This window comes from Coregonus clupeaformis, chromosome 23 (genome assembly GCF_020615455.1).
Source record: "Coregonus clupeaformis isolate EN_2021a chromosome 23, ASM2061545v1, whole genome shotgun sequence".
In the NCBI taxonomy this organism is placed as follows: Eukaryota; Metazoa; Chordata; class Actinopteri; order Salmoniformes; family Salmonidae; genus Coregonus; species Coregonus clupeaformis.
In genome coordinates, this window is record NC_059214.1 from 2,357,305 (window position 1) to 2,377,260 (window position 19,956).

The window sequence follows — 19,956 nt, forward strand, 5'->3', positions numbered from 1 at the left end:
GAGACAAGCACACACCTTCACTTAGGAGGGGCGGATGAGGAGGTTAGGGGAGGAGGGTTTAGGTCAAGGGGAAGGAGACAAGCACACACCTTCACTTAGGATGGGCGGATGAGGAGGTTAGGAGGAGGGTTTAGGTCAAGGGGAAGGAGACAAGCACACACCTTCACTTAGGAGGGGCGGATGAGGAGGTTAGGGGGAGGAGGGTTTAGGTCAAGGGGAAGGAGACAAGCACACACCTTCACTTAGGATGGGCGGATGAGGAGGTTAGGAGGAGGGTTTAGGTCAAGGGGAAGGAGACAAGCACACACTTTCACTTAGGATGGGCGGATGAGGAGGTTAGGAGGAGGGTTTAGGTCAAGGGGAAGGAGACAAGCACACACCTTCACTTAGGAGGGGCGGATGAGGAGGTTAGGGGAGGAGGGTTTAGGTCAAGGGGAAGGAGACAAGCACACACCTTCACTTAGGAGGGGCGGATGAGGAGGTTAGGGGAGGAGGGTTTAGGTCAAGGGGAAGGAGACAAGCACACACCTTCACTTAGGAGGGGCGGATGAGGAGGTTAGGGGAGGAGGGTTCAGGTCAAGGGGAAGGAGACAAGCACACACCTTCACTTAGGAGGGGCGGATGAGGAGGTTAGGGGAGGAGGGTTTAGGTCAAGGGGAAGGAGACAAGCACACACCTTCACTTAGGAGGGCGGATGAGGGAGGTTAGGAGGAGGGTTTAGGTCAAGGGGAAGGAGACAAGCACACACCTTCACTTAGGAGGGGCGGATGAGGAGGTTAGGAGGAGGGTTTAGGTCAAGGGGAAGGAGACAAGCACACACCTTCACTTAGGAGGGGGCGGATGAGGAGGTTAGGGGAGGAGGGTTTAGGTCAAGGGGAAGGAGACAAGCACACACCTTCACTTAGGAGGGGCGGATGAGGAGGTTAGGGGAGGAGGGTTTAGGTCAAGGGGAAGGAGACAAGCACACACCTTCACTTAGGAGGGGCGGATGAGGAGGTTAGGAGGAGGGTTTAGGTCAAGGGGAAGGAGACAAGCACACACCTTCACTTAGGATGGGCGGATGAGGAGGTTAGGAGGAGGGTTTAGGTCAAGGGGAAGGAGACAAGCACACACCTTCACTTAGGAGGGCGGATGAGGAGGTTAGGGGAGGAGGGTTTAGGTCAAGGGGAAGGAGACAAGCACACACCTTCACTTAGGAGGGGCGGATGAGGAGGTTAGGGGAGGAGGGTTTAGGTCAAGGGGAAGGAGACAAGCACACACCTTCACTTAGGAGGGGCGGATGAGGAGGTTAGGAGGAGGGTTTAGGTCAAGGGGAAGGAGACAAGCACACACCTTCACTTAGGAGGGGCGGATGAGGAGGTTAGGGGAGGAGGGTTTAGGTCAAGGGGAAGGAGACAAGCACACACCTTCACTTAGGATGGGCGGATGAGGAGGTTAGGAGGAGGGTTTAGGTCAAGGGGAAGGAGACAAGCACACACCTTCACTTAGGAGGGGCGGATGAGGAGGTTAGGAGGAGGGTTTAGGTCAAGGGGAAGGAGACAAGCACACACCTTCACTTAGGAGGGCGGATGAGGAGGTTAGGGGAGGAGGGTTTAGGTCAAGGGGAAGGAGACAAGCACACACCTTCACTTAGGATGGGCGGATGAGGAGGTTAGGAGGAGGGTTTAGGTCAAGGGGAAGGAGACAAGCACACCCCTTCACTTAGGAGGGGCGGATGAGGAGGTTAGGGGGAGGAGGGTTTAGGTCAAGGGGAAGGAGACAAGCACACACCTTCACTTAGGAGGCGGATGAGGAGGTTAGGGGAGGAGGGTTTAGGTCAAGGGGAAGGAGACAAGCACACACCTTCACTTAGGATGGGCGGATGAGGAGGTTAGGAGGAGGGTTTAGGTCAAGGGGAAGGAGACAAGCACACACCTTCACTTAGGAGGGGCGGATGAGGAGGTTAGGGGAGGAGGGTTTAGGTCAAGGGGAAGGAGACAAGCACACACCTTCACTTAGGAGGGGCGGATGAGGAGGTTAGGAGGAGGGTTTAGGTCAAGGGGAAGGAGACAAGCACACACCTTCACTTAGGAGGGGCGGATGAGGAGGTTCGGAGGAGGGTTTAGGTCAAGGGGAAGGAGACAAGCACGCACCTTCCGTGTGGGTGGGAACAGGCAAAGAGATCTCTATGCAAGCGGCGGACTGGGCCTTGCGGAAGGGTGGTTGGCCGGTCCCTCTCCGGGTGAGCCGCGGGCCCTCAGGAACCCCCGGGATGCGAGACTTCCCCACGGAGCACGGCTGGGAGGTGGGGCTAGTGCAATGTCCATTGACATGATCTGCAACAACGGCAAAGCATTAGCAAACAACTTCAAGAAAACTAAACGGAGAGATGAGAAAAGGCTATGGTAAGGACAGGATGAGAGAGAGTTGGTGAATTATAGTTAAAGAGATAGAGTTAGTGAATTAAAGTTAACCCCCTAGAGTCGATGTCCGCGGCCCAGCGGAAATAAAATTAGCATTTAAAAAAATCCCCATCAAAATCCATCAGTTTAAGCTAGAGATATTTTTTTTTTGCATGAGCTGCGTCTCAATTAACAGCTTCCGCCAATGTCGCCCTTCCGCATCTGAGGTGAAAGGTGGCAGAGCTAGAGCGGTGTTTGTCAGAACATGAGACATCGTTAAAATTGGTCTCCTCACCGGTCTGTAGTGTCCGAATGGTTTGGCCCACAAACTATTATGACCCTCTGTGGAAAGGTGAGTTTCTCATGAACAGGTACATGTCCGTTTTGCTCTAGGATGCACACAAGCCTCACAAGACCAGTCTGAAGGTAGCTGGGTACCAGTTTAAAAAATGAATGGAAGTACAGTCGCGGTCAAAAGTTTTGAGAATGACACAAATATTAATTTTCACAAAGTCTGCTGCCTCATTTTTTTATGATGGCAATTTGCATATACTCCAGAATGTTATGAAAAGTGATCAGATGAATTGCAATTAATTGCAAAGTCCCTCTTTGCCATGAAAATGAACTTAATCCCCAAACAACATTTCCACTGCATTTTCAGCCCTGCCACAAAAGGACCAGCTGACATCATGTCAGTGATTCTCTCGTTAACACAGGTGAGAGTGTTGACGAGGACAAGGCTGGAGATCACTCTGTCGTGCTGATTGAGTTAGAATAACAGACTGGAAGCTTTAAAAGGAGGGTGGTGCTTGAAATCATTGTTCTTCCTCTGTTAACCATGGTTACCTGCAAGGAAACATCAGGGACAGACTGATATTCTGCAAAAGGTACAGGGATTGGACTGCTGAGGACTGGGGTAAAGTCATTTTCTATGATGAATCCCCTTTCCGGAAAAAAAGCTTGTCCGAAGAAGACAAGGTGAGTGCAACCATCAGTCTTGTGTCATGTCAACAGTAAAGCATCCTGAGACCATTCATGTGTGGGGTTGCTTCTCAGCCAAGGGAGTGGGCTCACTCACAATTCTGCCTAAGAACACAGCCATGAATAAAGAATGGTACCAACACATCCTCCGAGATCAACTTCTCCCAACCATCCAAGAACAGTTTGGTGACGAACAATGCCTTTTCCAGCATGATGGAGCACCTTGCCATAAGGCAAAAGTGATAACTAAGTGGCTCGGGGAACAAAACATCAACATTTTGGGTCCATGGCCAGGTAACTCCCCAGACCTTAATCCCATTGAGAATTTGTGGTCAATCCTCAAGAGGCGGGTGGACAAACAAAACCCCACAAATTCTGACAAACTCCAAGCATTGATTACGCAAGAATGGGCTGCCATCAGTCAGGATGTGGCCCAGAAGTTAATTGACAGCATGCCAGGGTGGATTTCAGAGGTCTTGAAAAAGAAGGGTAAACACTGCAAATATTGACTCTTTGCATAAACTTAATGTAATTGTCACTAAAAGCCTTTGACACTTATGGAATGCTTGTAATTATACTTCAGTATACCATACTAACACCTGACAAAAATATCTAAAAACACTGAAGCAGCAAACTTTGTGAAGACCAATACTTGTGTCATTTTCAAAACTTTTGACCACGACTTTACAATATAAAGTATAGGGATATAGTTTATTGCCTAAAATAAAGGGTTAAATACATCCGAATAATACATAAAAAATAGTTTTCTGATCTTTTTTATATATCTCAGATATAGGACAGAAACTTCAGAACAAACGTATTTTTGATATTTTTTGGGACTTTATGTGTTAATCCATGTATTAAGCCATTATTCATTGCGTTTCTATGAGCTAATAGCATTAAGGCTAAATTCAGTGTTCCCCCAAAAAAAAAAAAAAAAAAATCAATATATTTGTTTTATACGTTAAGGGGTCCTAAAACTCTAAATCAAATAGCTAAATGATCCTTGGTATAACCATCTTAACCCTCCCGTTGTCCTAGGGTCAAAATGACCCGGCACTGTGTTGAACCAACTTCATTTAATTGTTATATTTTTTGGATCATTTGTGAGAAGGAGGCAGTGATACTTTCTTTAAAGTCTCACTGCCTCCTTCTCACAAATGATCCCAAAAATATAAAAATTAAATAAAGTTGGTTCAACACAGTGGCGGGTCATTTTGACCCTAGGACAACGGGAGGGTTAAAACAATTCCATATGTTAGCTTAGTAGGACCCCCCGCCCCCTTAGACTCTAGAGAGAGAGAACGAGTCAAAATAGAATGAGAAGCTTTCATTCATCTGTGTCAAGAAAATAAAGAAATATCAAAAGGAATATTGATGAAAATAACTAACTAAATAGCTCCTTGGTATAACTAAAATGACTGTCCATTGGGTGTCTGGCCCTTATCGTCATGGTTGGATCGACAAATCAGAGGTTTGCCCTGGCACAGTCTTAAGGAAACTGGTCCACATCAGGAAAAATGGCACTGTACACCCACACTCATACACACTGCTCAGATATCTAACTACAACTAACTACAACTAACTACAACTAAATACAACGAACTACAACGAACTATAACTAACTACAACTAACTACAATGAACTACAACTAACTACAACTAACTACAACTAACTACATACATTACTATGATAATATTCTAAACAGGGCTGTGATCACAGTTGCTTTAAGATATATTCCCACTGCATTAATGTACAATTGAATTTTCACTGATTGGAATACTGCTTGGATATCAGCTTGACTATTTTGATTAGCTGTCAAGGTTGAGGACAAATAAAAATATAAGAGGTAGGTAGATTTTTTTTTTAGGTACAGTGGGGAAAAAAAGTATTTAGTCAGCCACCAATTGTGCAAGTTCTCCCACTTAAAAAGATGAGAGAGGCCTGTAATTTTCATCATATGTACACGTCAACTATGACAGACAAATTGAGAAAGAAAAATCCAGAAAATCACATTGTAGGATTTTTAATGAATTGATTTGCAAATTATGGTGGAAAATAAGTATTTGGTCACCTACAAACAAGCAAGATTTCTGGCTCTCACAGACCTGTAACTTCTTCTTTAAGAGGCTCCTCTGTCCTCCACTCGTTACCTGTATTAATGGCACCTGTTTGAACTTGTTATCAGTATAAAATACACCTGTCCACAACCTCAAACAGTCACACTCCAAACTCCACTATGGCCAAGACCAAAGAGCTGTCAAAGGACACCAGAAACAAAATTGTAGACCTGCACCAGGCTGGGAAGACTGAATCTGCAATAGGTAAGCAGATTGGTTTGAAGAAATCAACTGTGGGAGCAATTATTAGGAAATGGAAGACATACAAGACCACTGATAATCTCCCTCGATCTGGGGCTCCACGCAAGATCTCACCCCGTGGGGTCAAAATGATCACAAGAACGGTGAGCAAAAATCCCAGAACCACACGGGGGGACCTAGTGAATGACCTGCAGAGAGCTGGGACCAAAGTAACAAAGCCTACCATCAGTAACACACTACGCCGCCAGGGACTCAAATCCTGCAGTGCAAGACGTGTCCCCCTGCTTAAGCCAGTACATACCCAGGCCCGTCTGAAGTTCGCTAGAGTGCATTTGGATGATCCAGAAGAGGATTGGGAGAATGTTATATGGTTAGATGAAACCAAAATATAATTTTTGGTAAAAACTCAACTTGTCGTGTTTGGAGGACAAAGAATGATGAGTTGCATCCAAAGAACACCATACCTACTGTGAAGCATGGGGGTGGAAACATCATGCTTTGGGGCTGTTTTTCTGCAAAGGGACCAGGACGACTGATCCGTGTAAAGGAAAGAATGAATGGGGCCATGTACTGTGAGATTATGAGTGAAAACCTCCTTCCATCAGCAAGGGCATTGAAGATGAAACGTGGCTGGGTCTTTCAGCATGACAATGATCCCAAACATACCGCCCGGGCAACGAAGGAGTGGCTTCGTAAGAAGCATTTCAAGGTCCTGGAGTGGCCTAGCCAGTCTCCAGATCTCAACCCCATAGAAAATCTTTGGAGGGAGTTGAAAGTCCGTGTTGCCCAGCGACAGCCCCAAAACATCACTGCTCTAGAGGAGATCTGCATGGAGGAATGGGCCAAAATACCAGCAACAGTGTGTGAAAACCTTGTGAAGACTTACAGAAAACGTTTGACCTGTGTCATTGCCAACAAAGGGTATATGACAAAGTATTGAGAAACTTTTTGTTATTAACCAAATACTTATTTTCCACCATCATTTGCAAATAAATTCATTAAAAATCCTACAATGTGATTTTCTGGATTTTTTTTTCTAATTTTGTCTGTCATAGTTGACGTGTACCTATGATGAAAATTACAGGCCTCTCTCATCTTTTTAAGTGGGAGAACTTGCACAATTGGTGGCTGACTAAATACTTTTTTTCCCCACTGTAGATGTTTTATGAGGTAGATGTTTTATGAGGTAGATTTTTTATGAGGTAGGTTTTTGCCACTATCATCGTATTCCGTCTTAATAGCTACTTAATTTAACTCTGTCTCACTCCTCTATAAATTCCAATAAACCCTAAATCCATTTCAAAACTGTCTGACTGCAGGACAGAGCAGAAGCAGAAGAGAGAGAGAGAGAATTTGACTGCAGGACAGAGCAGAAGCAGAAGAGAGAGCGATAACTGTGACTGTAGGACAGAGCAGAAGCAGAAGAGAGAGAGAGAACTGTGACTGTAGGACAGAGCAGAAGCAGAAGAGAGAGAGATAACTGTGACTGTAGGACAGAGCAGAAGCAGAAGAGAGAGAGAGAGATAACTGTGACTGTAGGACAGAGCAGAAGCAGAAGAGAGAGAGATAACTGTGACTGTAGGACAGAGCAGAAGCAGAAGAGAGAGCGATAACTGTGACTGTAGGACAGAGCAGAAGCAGAAGAGAGAGAGAGAGAATTTGACTGCAGGACAGAGCAGAAGCAGAAGAGAGAGCGATAACTGTGACTGTAGGACAGAGCAGAAGCAGAAGAGAGAGAGAGAGAATTTGACTGCAGGACAGAGCAGAAGCAGAAGAGAGAGCGATAACTGTGACTGTAGGACAGAGCAGAAGCAGAAGAGAGAGAGAGAACTGTGACTGTAGGACAGAGCAGAAGCAGAAGAGAGAGAGATAACTGTGACTGTAGGACAGAGCAGAAGCAGAAGAGAGAGAGAGAGATAACTGTGACTGTAGGACAGAGCAGAAGCAGAAGAGAGAGAGATAACTGTGACTGTAGGACAGAGCAGAAGCAGAAGAGAGAGCGAAAACTGTGACTGTAGGACAGAGCAGAAGCAGAAGAGAGAGAGAGAACTGTGACTGTAGGACAGAGCAGAAGCAGAAGAGAGAGCGATAACTGTGACTGTAGGACAGAGCAGAAGCAGAAGAGAGAACTTTGACTGTAGGACAGAGCAGAAGTTTGAGAGAGAGAACTGTGACTGCAGGACAGAGCAGAAGCAGAAGAGAGAACTGTGACTGCAGGAGGTGTAGGATGTAAAGAGATGTACTGACAATGGGAGCTGACTCTAGAATATAGAGGAAATGCAGAATGGTTCAGTCACAATGGAGTAAGTTCTGTTTGGAGATAGAAAATGATACAATGATGATGGAGTTAGGCTGAATATACTGTATACCGAAACAAATTTAAACACAAGTCTCCTGAGTGGCGCAGTGGTCTAAGGCACTGCATCGCAGTGCTAGCTGTTCCACTAGAGATCCTGGATCGAATCCAGGCTCTGTCGTAGCTGGCCGTGACCGGGAGACCCATGGGGCGGCGTGCAATTGGCCCAGCGTCGTCCAGGGTAGGGGAGGGAATGGCCGGCAGGGATGTAGCTCAGTTGATAGAGCATGGTGTTTGCAACGCCAGGGTTGTGGGTTCGATTCCCACAGGGGGTATGAAAAAAAAATACTAATGTAAGTCGCTCTGGATAAGAGTGTCTGCTAAATGACGTAAATGTAAAGTGTTGGTCCCATGTTTCACAAGCAGAAATAAAATATCCCAGAAATGTTCCATACGGACAAAGAGCTTACTTCTCTAAAAAGTTGTGCACAAATTTGTTCACATCCCTTTTAGTGAGCATTTCTCCTGTGCCAAGATAATCCATCCACATGACAGGTGTGGCATATTAAGAAGCTGATTAAACAGCATGATCATTACACAGGTGCACCTTGTCACACAACACAATGCCACAGATTTCTCAAGTTTTGAGGGAACTTGCAACTGGCATGCTGACTGCAGGAATGTCCACCAGAGCTGTTGCCAGATAATTGAATTTTAATTTCTCTACCATAAACTACCTCCAACGTCGTTTTAGAGAATTTGGCAGTATGTCCAACCGGCCTCTCAACGTGTAACCACACCAGCCCAGGACCTCCACATCCGGCTTCTTCACCTGCAGGATCGTCTGAGACCAGCAACCCGGACAGCTGAGTATTTATGTCTATAATAAGGGAAAAACTCATTCTTATTGGCTGGGCCTGGCTCCCCAGTGGGTGGATCTGGCTCCCAAGTTGGTGGGCTTATGCCCACCCAGGCCCACCCATGGCTGCGCCCCTGCCCATTCATGTGAAATCCATAGATTAGGGCCAAATGAATTTATTTAAATTGACTGATTTCCTTATATGAACTGTACTCAGTAAAATATTAGAAATTGTTGCATGTTGCGATTATATTTTTGTTCAGTATAGATAGAGAATGTTCCAATCGCGATAGAGCGAGAGTACGTTTAGAAATGCATCTCCCAACTAGATATGGGCATGAGGTTAAAACCACCTTTGAAAACACTTGCAAAATGTACGATAAACAAAATGCTTACGACGGGTAAAACAAAACACGGAATGTCAAAGAAGAAGAGGCCAACAGTCTCATGATGAGCTGGTCGAGTGGAAGAAGTGAGCGTTCAGATTCACTGATTGCATGAAGAATGAACTATTTGACATAAAAAAAACACAAATTAAACAAATGTATATTTATATCTGCGAATAACAGGACAAAAGAGGAAGTAAATTAATCAAATGAAAAGAGCGTAAAACTGCTGGCTTTTCGCCTACCGTACCAAGATCAGTCTTAAGATCAGTTGGCAGACTTAACTTTCTGCCGGGTCCCTTTACTGAAACAAAAGACATGGGAAAGAAAGGAGCCGTTAATCTTTTCAAACCAAAACAAAACCGAAATGGAAGGAAAAGTAAAAGCAGAACGATACAGAAAGAAAAGATCAAACAAACCAGAAAAAAACAGGGACAATTCTAATCAATATAATCCGAAACGTGCAAAAGTCTGCAGTCGTTGCACATGGCAGGCAGATGCAGAGGCCATTCCCAGCATGCTACACGGTATTCCAAGGCCAGTGCTCCCAGTTAGAGAGTGGAGACACAGGGACGGTGAAACCGGTTTTGGGGCAAGTCTCCTTCCCATTGTCGGGCCACTCAAAAGCAAATGAGTTTGGTACATGTATTTGCTATTTGTTTGTTTAATTTATTTCTCTATGCTAACACTCACACTTGACTCCCCGCCCCACTGACTTTGCTGATAGCTACTTTACTAAGGACAAATGTACTTATTATGACTGTGATATGTGGTTGTCCCACCTAGCTACTTTAAGATGAATTCACTAACTGCAAGTCACTCTGGATAAGAGCGTCTGCTAAATTACTAAAATGTAAATGTCAGGGTTCGCTATAAGGCCTGGAGGGCATAAACAAGAAGCATAAATAAACGGGGAACTCACCATGAGCAACACAAATAAACACAATCAAACAGATTGCAAAGAAACCAAACAGTTCAACATTTTGCAAGCATTTTGCAGTAGATACAGAACTGCAAAGGTACATGTTGAGAGAGATGGCCATTCATTTTTTTCGATTCAAAGGACATACTATGAGGACACTGGATTAGGTTGGTTGGATAATGATACTGGATGTTGTAAGGATGACAACATCAGGAAACCACTCATTATTATCAAACCAATATCTGTAAAGTAATGTTGGTGTAAGCTAGCAGATCAGTTATTTCATGGCACCGTGTGTTGGGGTAAGCTAGCAGATCAGCGGTTTCATGGCACCATGTGTGTTGGGGTAAGCTAGCAGATCAGTTGTTTCATGGCACCATGTGTGTTGGGGTAAGCTAGCAGATCAGCGGTTTCATGGCACCATGTGTGTTGGGGCAAGCTAGCAGATCAGCGGTTTGATGGCACCATGTGTGTTGGGGTAAGCTAGCAGATCAGCGGTTTCATGGCACCATGTGTGTTGGGGTAAGCTAGCAGATCAGCGGTTTCATGGCACCATGTGTGTTGGGGTAAGCTAGCAGATCAGCGGTTTCATGGCACCATGTGTGTTGGGGTAAGCTAGCAGATATTGGAAAGTGCAGTTTTCTCATGGCATCATCTACAAGTGGAATCCAGAACATTTTATCTTTGAAATATAACAGATGCTTACGGGCCACAGATTATGCTGTATTTCAGGGGGCCAAAAGTCTCAAATTGAATTCCTTCATCTTTCATTGTCTTTAAATAGGAGCAAAGTTGTATTGCTGAAGTAGAAAACTAATTGCCGTTGTTTAATTGTAAATTGCCCTATCGGGAAAACAGAAATCGAAATCAGGTTACGTTTAGGGTTACATTTAGTGTCAGGGTTAGAATTAAGGTTAGGGTTAGGTATAGTTTTAGGGTTAAGGGTTAAGGTTAAGCTTAAAGTTAAGGTTAGGGTTATGGATAGGTTAAGGGTTAAGGTTAGGGTTAGTGTTAGATGAAGTGTTAGGGGTTAGGGAAAATAGGATTTTGGATGGGAATCAGTTCTTTGCTCCTCACAAGTATAGCAATACAAAACTGTGTGTGTGTGTGTGTGTGTGTGTGTGTGTGTGTGTGTGTGTGTGTGTGTGTGTGTGTGTGGGTGTGGGTGTGTGTGTGTGTGTGTGTGTGTGTGTGTGTGTGTGTGTGTGTGTGAAAGCACTAACAGCGACCAGATGTTGCAGCCATGATGCGTAGCTGCATAACTGTGTAGCAACAGAGGAATACAATGATGGAATGACAGCTTTCTCTCCCATAGCACTGTTATTTACAGGTGGAATTATCCAAGCCATTAAACAGCTCAAAAAGTGGCACTGTGCTAACAATGACGTGTAACAAATGGCAGTATTTATATATTTGGAGACATAATTATGTTACACATTAACCTGTTGCCCAATGAAATGTCCGTTTGTATTTCTCAGTTAAGGAAAAATTGAAATGTATATTGGCTTGCTAAAATGCCCTGATTGCTTCTAAATTCCATGTTATGGTATATATAAAGGGAGTAAAGCGAGTGATAGTGTTGTTCCACCTAATATATTCTCACAGCCAGCTGAAGCCTTAGTTACTGCAGCGTCATGGAGTCCATGCAGTTAGACACATCACAGAGTGGACGGTGAGTATTAGACGTTGTCATCTTGTTTAAAGATGGCTTTGTGGGTGAAAAACAGACAAAGTCAGTGTTACAGACGAATGAGATTCAGCGATGCAGGAACAACCAACACCATCATCTGAGGTGTATGGCCTTCCTAAGAAGAACATGACAACAACAACGACAACAACAACAACAACAACAACAACAACATGGATGGATCGCAGAGGTGCTGAAGAGTTATGGAGGAGCGTCCGACCTTGACTGACTCCTCCCTCTTTCCTCCCCTGCCTACCTCAGTAGCACGGCTGATGATGGATGCAACGCCATAAGACCAGACCCAGCACAAAACACACATCGCCCCCTACAGCTGGGGCAGAGACAATGCAACAATGCCTATAAGTTACAGTTTTCTGCTCGCAGATGCATGGATCACAATGTCAAAGTCAGGACAGACAAGCCTAGGAACACACTCCATATGCTAGCATGCAACACCCTACAACCAAACCCAACCAACCCTCCTCCCCAAACAATTCTCCCCCTACCTACCCCCCAACACTTCCCCTTGGCCCAGCGGTGGGGATGTGAGAGGGACAGGTTTCCCTGGGCCCTGGTCCCTCCTCTTACCATTGCCCAGTCAGTAAAAAACTGGACTGCAGTGGTTGGCCCTCAGGTATGGAACGAGGTACATAGTGAAGGGTGCTTGGGAAGGGAACTGGAAGAGATCCAACAGAACACACTTATCAGGAGGGAGAAAACAAACACAATGGGTGAATTGAGACAGAGATGAGCAGAGATGAGACGGAGATGAACAGAGATGAGACAGAGATGAGCAGAGATGAGCAGAAATGAGACTGAGATGAACAGAGATGAGACAGAGATGAGACAGAGATGAGCAGAGATGAGCAGAGATGAGCAGAGTTGAGACAGAGATGAGTAGAGATGAGCAGAGATGAGCAGAGACGAACAGAGATGATCTGAAATGAGCAGACATGAGCAGAGATTAACAGAGCTGAGCAGAGATGAGCAGAGATGAGTAGGGATGAGACAGAGATGAGCAGAGATAAGCAGAGATGAGACAGAGATGAGGAGATATTAGTAGAGATGAGCCAGAGATGAGTAGAGATGAGCAGAGATGGGCAGAGATGAACAGAAATGAACAGAGATGAGCAGAGATTAAGAGAGATGAGCAGAGATGAGCAGAGATAAGCAGAGATGAAAATGGATAAGCAGAGATTAGCAGAGAAGAGCAGAGATGAGCAGAGATGAAGAGAGATGAGCAGAGATTAACAGAGATGAGCAGAGATGAACAGAGATGAACAGAGATGATCAGAGATGAACAGAGATGAACAGAGATGAGCAGAGATGAACAGATATGAGCAGAGATGAGCAGAGATGAGCAGAGATGAAAAAAGATGAGCAGAGATGAACATATATGAGCAGAGATTAATAGAGATGAACAGAGATGAGCAGAGATGAGCAGAGATGAACAGAGATTAACAGAGATTAGAAGAGATGAACAGAGAAGAGCAGAGATGATTAGAGATGATCAGAGATGAGCAGAGATTAACAGAGATGAGCAGAGATGAGCAGAGATGATCAGAGATGAGCAGAGATGACCAGAGATGAGCAGAGATCACCAGAGATTAACAGAGATGAGCATAGATGAACAGAGATGAGCATAGATGAACAGAGATTAGCAGAAATTAGCAGAGATGAACAGAGATGAACAGAGATGAGCAGAGATGTACAGAGATGAGACAAAAATTAGCAGAGATGAACAGGGATGAACAGAGATGAGCAGAGATGAACAGAGAAGAGCATAGATGAGCAGAGATGAGCATAGATGAGCAGACTCAAGCTGAGATTAACAGAGATGAGCAGAGATGAGCAGAGATGAGTAGAGATGAGACAGAGATGAGCAGAGATGAGCAGAGATGAGACAGAGATGAGGAGAGATTAGCAGAGATTAGCAGACACAAGCAGAGATTAACAGAGATGAGCAGAGATGAGCAGTGATGAGCAGAGATGAGACAGAGATGATGAGAAATTAGCAGAGATGAACAGAGATTAGCAGAGATGAGCAGAGATGAGCATAGATGAACAGAGATTAGCAGAGATGAGCAGAGATGAGCAGAGATGAGCAGAGATGAGCAGAGATGAGCAGAGATGAGAAGAGATTAACAGAGATGAGCAGAGATGAATAGAGATTAACATAGATTAGCAGATATCACCAGAGATCACCACAGATGAACAGAGATGAGCAGTAATTAGCAGAGATGAACAGAGATGAACAGAGATGAGCAGAGATGTACAGAGATGAGACAAAAATTAGCAGAGATGAACAGGGATGAACAGAGATGAGCAGTGATGAACAGAGATGAGCAGAGATGAACAGAGAAGAGCATATATGAGCAGAGATGAGCATAGATGAGCAGACTCAAGCTGAGATTAACAGAGATGAGCAGAGATGAGCAGATATGAGTAGAGATGAGACAGAGATGAGCAGAGATGAGCAGAGATGAGACAGAGATGAGACAGAGATGAGGAGAGATTAGCAGACACAAGCAGAGATTAACAGAGATGAGCAGAGATGAGCAGAGATGAGCAGAGATGAGACAGAGATGATGAGAAATTAGCAGAGATGAACCGGAGATGAGCAGAGATGAGCAGAGTTGAGACAGAGATGAGTAGAGATGAGCAGAGATGGGCAGAGAGGAACATAGATGAACAGAGATGAGCAGAGATGAACAGAGATTAGCAGAGATGAGCAGAGATTAGCATAGATGAACAGAGATTAGCAGAGATGAGCAGAGATGAGCAGAGATGAGCAGAGATGAGCAGAGATGAGAAGAGATTAACAGAGATGAGCAGAGATGAATAGAGATTAACATAGATTAGAAGATATCACCAGAGATCACCACAGATGAACAGAGATGAGCATAGATGAACAGAGATTAGCAGAAAATAGCAGAGATGAACAGAGATGAACAGAGATGAACAGCGATTAGCAGAGAAGAACAGAGATGAGCAGAGATGAGCCGAGATGAGAAGAGAAGAGCAAAGAAGAGCAGAGATGAGCAGATATATACAGAGCTGAGCAGAGATGAGCAGAGATGAGCAGAGAAGGGCAGAGATGAGCAGAGATGAATAGAGATTAACAGAGATGAATAGAGATGAGCAGAGATGAACAGAGATGAGCAGAGATGAACAAAGATTAGTAGAGATTAACATATATGAGCAGAGATGAATAGAGATGAGCAGAGATGAGCAGAGATGAGCAGAGATGAGCAGATATGAATAGAGATGAGCAGAGATGACCAGAGATGAGCAGAGATCACCAGAGATTAACAGAGATGAGCATAGATGAACAGAGATTAGCAGAAATTAGCAAAGATGAACAGAGATGAGCAGAGAAGAACAGAGATGAGCAGAGATGAGCAGAGATGTACAGAGATGAGACAGAAATTAGCAGAGATTAACAGAGATTAACAGAGATGAGCAGTGATGAACAGAGATGAGAAGAGAAGAGCATAGATGAGCAGAGATGAGCGTAGATGAGAATAGATGAGACAGAGATGAGCAGAGATGTGCAGAGATGAACATAGATGATCAGAGATGAGCAGACACAAGCAGAAAAGAACAGAGATGAGCAAAGATGAGCAGAGATGAGTAGAGTTGAGACAGAGATGAGTAGAGATGAGCAGAGATGGGCAGAGATGAGCAGAGATGAGCAGATATGTGAAGAGAAGAGCAAAGAACAGTAGAAATGAGTTGAGATGAACAGAGATGAGCAGAGATGAACAGACATGAGCAGAGATGAGCAGAGTTGAGACAGAGATGAGTAGAGATGAGCAGAGATGGGCAGAGAGGAACATAGATGAACAGAGATGAGCAGAGATGAACAGAGATTAGCAGAGATGAGCAGAGATTAGCATAGATGAACAGAGATTAGCAGAGATGAGCAGAGATGAGCAGAGATGAGCAGAGATGAGCAGAGATGAGAAGAGATTAACAGAGATGAGCAGAGATGAATAGAGATTAACATAGATTAGAAGATATCACCAGAGATCACCACAGATGAACAGAGATGAGCATAGATGAACAGAGATTAGCAGAAAATAGCAGAGATGAACAGAGATGAACAGAGATGAACAGCGATTAGCAGAGAAGAACAGAGATGAGCAGAGATGAGCCGAGATGAGAAGAGAAGAGCAAAGAAGAGCAGAGATGAGCAGATATATACAGAGCTGAGCAGAGATGAGCAGAGATGAGCAGAGAAGGGCAGAGATGAGCAGAGATGAATAGAGATTAACAGAGATGAATAGAGATGAGCAGAGATGAACAGAGATGAGCAGAGATGAACAAATATTAGTAGAGATTAACATATATGAGCAGAGATGAATAGAGATGAGCAGAGATGAGCAGAGATGAGCAGAGATGAGCAGATATGAATAGAGATGAGCAGAGATGACCAGAGATGAGCAGAGATCACCAGAGATTAACAGAGATGAGCATAGATGAACAGAGATTAGCAGAAATTAGCAAAGATGAACAGAGATGAGCAGAGAAGAACAGAGATGAGCAGAGATGAGCAGAGATGTACAGAGATGAGACAGAAATTAGCAGAGATTAACAGAGATTAACAGAGATGAGCAGTGATGAACAGAGATGAGAAGAGAAGAGCATAGATGAGCAGAGATGAGCGTAGATGAGAATAGATGAGACAGAGATGAGCAGAGATGTGCAGAGATGAACATAGATGATCAGAGATGAGCAGACACAAGCAGAAATGAACAGAGATGAGCAAAGATGAGCAGAGATGAGTAGAGTTGAGACAGAGATGAGTAGAGATGAGCAGAGATGGGCAGAGATGAGCAGAGATGAGCAGATATGTGAAGAGAAGAGCAAAGAACAGTAGAAATGAGTTGAGATGAACAGAGATGAGCAGAGATGAACAGACATGAGCAGAGATGAGCAGAGATGAACAGAGAAGAGATGAACAGAGATGAGCAGAGATGATCAGACATGAACAGAGATGAGCAGAGATGAACCGAGATGAGCAGAGATGAGCAGAGATGAGCAGAGATGAACCGAGATGAGCAGAGATGAGCAGAGATGAGCAGAGATGAACAGAGATGAGCAGAGATGAGCAGAGATGAACAGAGATGAGCAGAGATGAGCAGAGATGAACAGACATGAACAGAGATGAGCAGAGATGAGAAGAGAATAACCGAGATGAGCAGAGATGAGCAGAGATGAACAGAGATGAGCAGAGGTGAACAGAGATGAGCAGAGATGAGCAGAGATGAACAGAGATGAGCAGAGATGAGAAGAGATGAGCAGGAACATTGATGACAGTTGTTTCTGAAGATAAGGTCAAGGTAAGACTACCATGCAAAACAAATAAGACTACTACTACACCTACTAACATGACTCACCACCACAAATCCTTACAACTAAATGAAATGGTGTTATTGATGATGCAGGTACGGTATCATCTGTTGTTAGTATTTATACTTTCCCCACAGCAGGTAGTCCAGTCAACACTCAGGTCAAAACCAACCAGCACCACCTTCAAACAGAGTGTTCTTAAAGGTATCGATACCAGATGTTGGTAATTAACTTAATGTATTTGCTTACTGTGCTGCTGCTCTCTCACCTTTCCAAACTCTCACAATCTCACATTCTCTCAAACTCCTCGTGAAATAACACGGCAAGTAGATTAGTTTTCAAACTTGGTGTGTAGGTTTGGTGTAAATTTGAATCCCAGCTGCTCTGTCATTACAGGAGGTAATAGGAAACACATCTAGGCCAGGTAGGTGGCTTCAGCTTTGGGAGCTCTGTGACAGCTCCAGCACATCTCCTCTCTTCTCTTCTCCTGGAGCCTTGCTCTCTAAATTTATCCTGCTGGCTCAGAGCCACTCTCTGGCATTTCAGCTTGTTAGCCTAACCTCACGACTCGTGACTCACCCCAGACTACACAACTATACTACCATCACCCACAGCAGCCGCCAAAGCAGCCAGGAGAGCAGAAACCCAACACAAAGAGACACTAATTACGTGAACAGACAACATAATAAGACAAGGAAGGGAGGAACAGAGTAGGGAGGAGACCTCTTTATTGACATGGCAGAGAGGGGAGAGAGTTGATGGTGGATGGTTAACAGGGTCTGGGGTTTGTCCAGCACTGGGTCACAGCAGCACTGGATTGACTGGGCAGGGGAGGCAGCCAGAGCCAGCCAAGGTCAGGCCACTAATGTGGCCTCAGAGCTGTTTGGGAGATAACGACGGAGACAGACAGACAGACCATGAGCCCTCTTTCTCGGGATGGTGGTTCTGCCTTTCATCTCTCCATCTCTTCCATACAACTTCTGATATACCTTTCACATTCCACCCCGTTTTCTCCATCCATACCTGTGGCATTCTTTACACACTCATTCCTTTTGACTGTCCCCTTGTAGTATCACAGTGGAGCTATGTCATAAATACTCTCTCTCTGGGTTCTCTCTCTTTCTCTCTCTATCTCTCTCTCTCTCCCTCTCTCCCTCTCTCTCTCTCTCTCTCTCTCTCTCTCTCTGGGTTCTCTCTCTCTCTCTCTCTCTCTCTCTCTCTCTCTCTCTGGGTTCTCTCTCTCTCTCTCTCTCTCTCTCTCTCTCTGGGTTCTCTCTCTCTCTCTCTCTCTCTCTAATCATCTCTTGCAATCAATAGAAGGGATGGGATCAGATAACAGATAGGACAACCCTGACCTATTCCACATAACTATGCACATTGGTATTCATTCTAATTACATACCATCAACACTGGCACTTTAGAGGGCGGCAGGTAGCTTAGTGGGTAAGAACGTTGGGCCAGGAACCGAAAGGTTGCTGGTTCTAATCCCCGAGCTGACTAGCTGAAAAATCTCTCGATGTGCCCTTAAGCGAGGCACTTAACCCTAATTGCTCCTGTAAGTCACTCTGGATAAGAGCGTCTGCTAAATAACTAAAATGTAGAGAGAATGAACTTTGGTCCGAAGTGTTTATTTTATCCTCGGGAGACATGTAGATAAATGGCTTGGTCAGGCAGAGTGGGACAGCAGGTCTATAGCCTGGGGAGAAACTGGACAGGGACACCCTATAGACTGGGGAGAAACTGGACAGGGACACCCTATAGACTGGGGAGAAACTGGACAGGGACACCCTATAGACTGGGGAGAAACAGGACAGGGACACCCTATGGACTGGGGAGAAACTGGACAGGGACACCCTATAGACTGGGGAGAAACTGGACAGGGACACCCTATAGACTGGGGAGAAACTGGACAGGGACACCCTATAGACTGAGGAGAAACTGGACAGGGACACCCTATAGACTGAGGAGAAACTGGACAGGGACACCCTATAGACTGGGGAGAAACTGGACAGGGACACCCTATAGACTGGGGAGAAACTGGACAGGGACACCCTATAGACTGGGGAGAAACTGGACAGGGACACCCTATGGACTGGGGAGAAACTGGACAGGGACACCCTATAGACTGGGGAGAAACTGGACAGGGACACCCTATAGACTGGGGAGAAACTGGACAGGGACACCCTATAGACTGGGGAGAAACTGGACAGGGACACCCTATAGACTGGGGAGAAACTGGACAGGGACACCCTATAGACTGGGGAGAAACTGGACAGGGACACCCTATAGACTGGGGAGAAACTGGACAGGGACACCCTATGGACTGGGGAGAAACTGGACAGGGACACCCTATAGACTGGGGAGAAACAGGACAGGGACACCCTATGGACTGGGGAGAAACTGGACAGGGACACCATATATACTGGGGAGAAACTGGACAGGGACACCCTATAGACTGGGGAGAAACTGGACAGGGACACCCTATAGACTGAGGAGAAACTGGACAGGGACACCCTATAGACTGGGGAGAAACTGGACAGGGACACCCTATGGACTGGGGAGAAACTGGACAGGGACACCCTATAGACTGGGGAGAAACTGGAAAGGGACACCCTATAGACTGGGGAGAAACTGGACAGGGACACCCTATGGACTGGGGAGAAACTGGACAGGGACACCCTATAGACTGGGGAGAAACTGGACAGGGACATCCTATAGACTGGGGAGAAACTGGACAGGGACACCCTATGGACTGGGGAGAAACTGGA

General features: G+C 45.2%; 1 pseudogene; it reads right to left on the reverse strand.

Moving 5' to 3' along the window:
* LOC121536354 overlaps positions 1-19,956 on the reverse strand; it is a 106,306-nt pseudogene that overhangs the window by 25,853 nt on the left and 60,497 nt on the right.